Here is a 5,510-nt window from a genome sequence, read left to right as displayed (position 1 = left end):
ACATACATTTAACAATAGATTTTTATACACATGTGTATACTGTCACCGTTTTTTTTTTCTTAGGTTGTCGCTTCAGCGTTTGTAGCAAATATTCTCAAAAGCATTCAATCTTAAATTATTCATCAGTTGTTACTTTACAAACTGTTCACACATCTGCTCTTGGCACAAACATTTGCTTCAAAATCCTGGATGCATCTTTAACAACACCTGCTCACACTTCCTGTGGCAGTTCTCTCTCATACATTGTATTCACTTCTCAAACATGTCTACATCACTGAGCACTCCGTCGGTTGCGACGAATGATGTTCCAGTTGATTCCAGTTGATGGCAGAAACGTTAGCACGCTGGGCGAAATGCTTAGTGGTATTTCGTCTGCTGTTACGTTCTAAGTTCAAATTCCACTGAGGTCAACTTTGCCTTTCATCCTTTCGAGGTCGGTAAATTAATTATCAGTTACGCACTGGGGTTGATGTAATCGACTTAATCCCTTTGTCTGTCTTTGTTTGACCCCTCTATGTTTAGCCCCTTGTGGGCAATAAAGAAATAAGAATCATTAGCATGCTGGACGAAATGCTTAGCGATATTTCCTCTGTCTTCACGTTCTGAGTTCAAATGCTACCAGGGTCGATTTTGCCTTTTATCCTTTCAGGGTCGATAAATGAAGTACCAGTTACGCACTGGGGTCGACGTAATCGACTTAATCCCTTTATTTGTCCTTGTTTGTCCCCACTGTGTGTAGCCCATTGTGGGTGTAGTAAAGAAATAAGAAATAACCTGTACGTGTAATTAATGTGCAAGTGGCTGAGCACACCACAGACATGTGTGCTCTTAAGGTAGATCTCAGGGAGATTCTGTGTGACAAGGCCGGCCCTTTGAATTCCAAGCACAGTTATAACTCACAGTACGAGTTTAATTCATTACATGATCGAGCTCGTCTTATGATTTACTCGTTTTTTTTTTTTATATATACCCAGGCCTATTCTCCATTTTTTAGGAGGGGATAGCCACAATAAGACAAGCGCCAAGCATTCCATTAATTGCCCAGCTCAAAGAGGTGAGCCGCGTCCTATGCTCAGGTCAAGGCATAGAACGCAAGCCCCACAAATGGGAGAGGGCGCTAGAATGCAGTTTCTGTATTCCCTGCATGTCGTAAGAAGTGACTAAAAAGGGGTGGGAGCAAGGGGACTGGTAATCCACTCCTCCTAGAAATTTCTGCTCGTTTACTCATTTTACAAATCAATTTTCCTCATTGAAATTAACTAAAATATAATTAATCCATTCCAGCTTCCCCACCCCCCAAAAAAACACTCAAAAATAATTTTTTGTGGGTTTGAAAACTGAAAAGGTGTACTTAGAAGTAAAATGACGATTACAAAAAAGAGAATGCAAAAGAAATATGTAAACTGATTTTATTAACTGAATTGCCATAAAGATGGGGGGGGGGGGGATTTGTGTGTTCATACGGCAAATTTCTGCTCGTACTTCAAGACAAAAATTCACACATGTCTTGGCTCGTACAGCAAATTACTCGTACAATGAGACAGTCGTACTGTGAGGGTCTACTCTACAACTCATTTTTGACAGCTGAGAGGACTGGAGCAATGTGAAATAAAGTACCTTTCTCAAGGACACAATGTGCCACTGAGAATCGAACTCTTAACCTTAGGATCGTGAGTTGAATATATGACAAGACACATAAGAAGTGACAGACCAAATGAGAGATCCTCTGCATGGTTGCTCGATATATTAGGAATATTAACCAAATCTCCCTCAAATTATGACCCAACTGCTTACAAAAAATTTAACTAGGACATATTTGATAAAGTAGTTTTTAGACACATTTTCTATCTTTTATTGTTGAACTTTCCTCAGTCATTGAACTACAGCCATACTGGGACACCGAAGGGATTTCTCAAGACAGATGGACCCCAATTCTTCTTCTTGAAGTCTTTATACTTTTATATCAGTCTCTTAGTTACAGGGATGTAAACAAATCAACACCGGTTGTCAAGCCATAGTGGGAAACAAACACAAAGACAAAAACACACACACACATATATACATACATGTGCATGTGTGTGTGTGTGTATATCTTGTGTTTTGGGAAGGTCATTATGCCAATAATAAACACACACACTGGTTCAATTTCGCTCCTTTATTTTCAGTTAATTGGATATTTACCTAACCAACTAATCAATCGATTGTTGTCTCAGTTTGTTGCTGAAACAATCAATCAGTCATTTTCAAAGTTCATTCGTCACTATTCGCAACCTCATCAAGGACATACCTTGCCTTTTCCAGGTCTGTACCCCCAAAAGGGCATGTCTCTGCTGATTGATCGCTTGACCAACAAATTAAACAAACAATCGATTAGTCCAATGGTTAGGTAACTAGCCAATGGTCTAACAAAATAAAAGTGAAATTGAACTAGTGTGTGTGATTATTTGGCAAAAAAAAAATTATCATCCCGAAATATAACAATATTTGTTTCAACACACGGTTTCAGATCAGGGATCTTACAACACAATTTCATAAATATACACACACACACACACACACACACACACACACACACACACACACACACACACACAAATATATATATATATATATTTACCAGCGTCGCCTGTTACCAGCATCACCCTACTGGCATTTGTGCCGGTGGCACATGAAAAATCATTTGAGCGAGGTCATTGCCAGTGCCGCTGGACTGGCTCCTGTGCAGGTCGCATCTAAACAATACCATTTGAGCGTGGCCGTTGCCAGTACCATCTGACTGGCCCTCATGCCAGTGGCACGTAAAAGCACCCACTACACTCTCTGAGTGGTTGACGTTAGGAAGGGCATCCAGCTGTAGAAACTCTGCCAGATCAGATTGGAGACTGGTGCAGCCATCTGGTTCACCAGTCCTCAGTCAAAGCGTCCAACCCTCAGTCAAAGCGTCCAACCCATGCATGGAGAGCGGACGCTAAACGACGATAATGATGATGATGTTGATGATGATGATGATGATGATGATGATGATGATGATGATGATGATATATATATATATATATATATATATATATATATATATATATATATAGGTAAGTAGAGTTAGCGGTTAAAGTCTAAGAAACAGAGAAACAAAATGAGAGAAACAATGAAATGGCTGATATCAAATATGTCAGAGTCGAATTAGTGGCACTAAACAAGTGGCGCCAAAGAGGCCGTGCCATAAAATCTCTCACCCACCATAGGAATTTGAATTTTGGCCGTAGATTTATGCATCATTGGCCAGGGGTTATTAATGCTGTTTCGACTTTATTACGTTTTGTTTGTGTTTATTTTCGCTCTGTTTTCATTGTTACACGTCTATTTCGAGGCGGTGGGGGGGGGGTTATTTTGGGAGTTGATTATAAGCAGTATTTGATATGATCTCGATTGCTTCTGCCATTGGATAGTTTGTAAATAGCCTCATAACTTTTGAAAAATTTTATTGTACGTTCTTGTTGTTCGATCAAAAAACTAACACCAATATAAACAAACAAACAAACAAAAATGTGCGTCAGAATTCCCGAAGTAAAACAAAACGATCGAACGACAAATACACACAGCAACTCAGGATGTAGAAAATATACAAACGGAAATTCTAAAGATAAAATAAGAGATCAATAAATCAGTAAGAGCCATCTTATTTTGTAACTTATACCTAACTCTTGATAATACAGACATCTTAATCATGAGGAATTAGACAAAACAACATAAATAAAACAAAACCACTGTGTATAACATAATGGCCATAGAAATGTGGAATGATTCTAGCTGCGATATTTTGCCTCAGAGAAACTTCTCAAAGAGACACGCATGTTTAGAACACAGAGCCAGTGGCACAGCTAGGTGGTCCGTCACAGGCGGCACTTCTGGGTCTGTAGTATAAGCTTCTACAAGTCTGTAGTATAAGCTGGGCGAAATGCTTAGCAGTATTTCGTCTGCCGTTACGTTCTGAGTTCAAATTCCGTCGAGGTCGACTTTGCCTTTCATCCTTTCGGGGTCGATAAATTAAGTACCAGTTACGTACTGGGTCAATGTAATTGACTTAATCCCTTTTGTCTGTCCTTGTTTGTCCCCTCTGTGCGTGGCCCCTTGTGGCCAATAAAGAAATAAGTATAAGCTTCTATTCTTTACTAAAATTTTGTTGGTTAGGATTATAAATATTCCAGTTGATCCGATCAACGGAATAGCCATAATGTAAAATTAACGTGCGAGTGGCTGAGTACCCTGCAGATATACGTACCCTTAATGTAATTCTGAGGGAGATTCAGTGCGACACACAATGTGACAAGGCTGACCCATTTGAATGACAGGTACCACTCATTTTTGCTAAGCATTTCACCTGGCATTTTATTCTTTTATTCTTTTACTTGTTTCAGTCATCTGACTGTGGCCATGCTAGAGCACCACCTTTTTTTAGTCAAGCAAATCAACCCAGGACTTATTCTTTGTAAGCCTAGTACTTATTTTATCGGTCTCTTTTTGCCGAACCACTAAGTTACGGGGACGTGAACACACCAGCATCACATGTCAAGCGATGTTGGGTGGGGACAAACACACACACACAAACACACACACATATACATATACATATATACGACGGGCTTCTTTCAGTTTCCATCTACCAAATCCACTCACAAGGCTTTGGTCGGCCCGAGAATATAGTAGAAGACACTTTCCCAAGATGTCATGCAGTGGGACAGGACTTGGAACCATGTAAGCAAGCTACTCCTGGTAAGCAAGCTACTCCTGCACCTAAAAATAATAAATATGGCCAGTATGGGGCTCGAACCCATGACATTCGCGTTGTTAGCACAACACTCTAACCAACTGAGCTAACCGGCATGCTAACATTTCTGCCAACTTGCCACCATGTTTAAAATGCGTATATTGAAATAAAAAAAGTAAGCAAACTGCAAAATATAATCATTGTATCCACACAGAATGATAAATTCCTCAAACTCTTAGAACATAATCCTTAGCCCAGACATTTCTTACCTCTCTCTCGGTACCAACTTCCGTAGAATGAGATGAACTGAAAAACAAAAGTTAAAATTAAATTATTCTACCAATCTGTAGAACATGTCAAAGATATAAGGAGAGAGGATAAACTTTAAGACTTGCTCCAAGGTAACGTCACCCTTTCAAAGCCTAACCAGGCTCATGGGCCCGGTTTCCCGGTTTCTATTGCATATGTGTTCCCCCCAGCCGGTCGGGACGCCAGTCCATCGCAGCATTACTCAAGAAACAGGAAGAAAGTGTGAGAGAAAGTTGGGGCGAAAGAGTACAACAGGGGTCGCCACCACCCCCTGCCGGAGCCTCGTGGAGCTTAGGTGTTTTCGCTCAATAAACACTCACAACGCCCGATCTGGGAATCGAAACTGCGATCCTCCGACCGCGAGTCCGCTGCCCTAACCACTGTGCCATTGCGCCTCCTGCTCCAAGGTAAACTCAATTAAAAAGAAACCAACACAATA

At 40.4% G+C, this 5,510-nt stretch overlaps 1 non-coding gene across 1 annotated transcript; it reads right to left on the bottom strand.

Moving 5' to 3' along the window:
- Positions 1-4,804: 4,804 nt before the first annotated feature.
- Positions 4,805-4,878, bottom strand: Trnav-aac (transfer RNA valine (anticodon AAC)). Its single transcript has one exon. It is a non-coding gene; the product is annotated as a tRNA-Val (tRNA).
- Positions 4,879-5,510: the final 632 nt, after the last annotated feature.

The sequence above is a fragment of the Octopus bimaculoides genome, chromosome 3 (assembly GCF_046866305.1).
Source record: "Octopus bimaculoides isolate indiv1 chromosome 3, ASM4686630v1, whole genome shotgun sequence".
Taxonomy (NCBI): domain Eukaryota; kingdom Metazoa; phylum Mollusca; class Cephalopoda; order Octopoda; family Octopodidae; genus Octopus; species Octopus bimaculoides.
The sequence above is the reverse complement of the archived record's forward strand: the minus strand, read 5'-3'. Positions and strand labels throughout refer to the sequence as shown.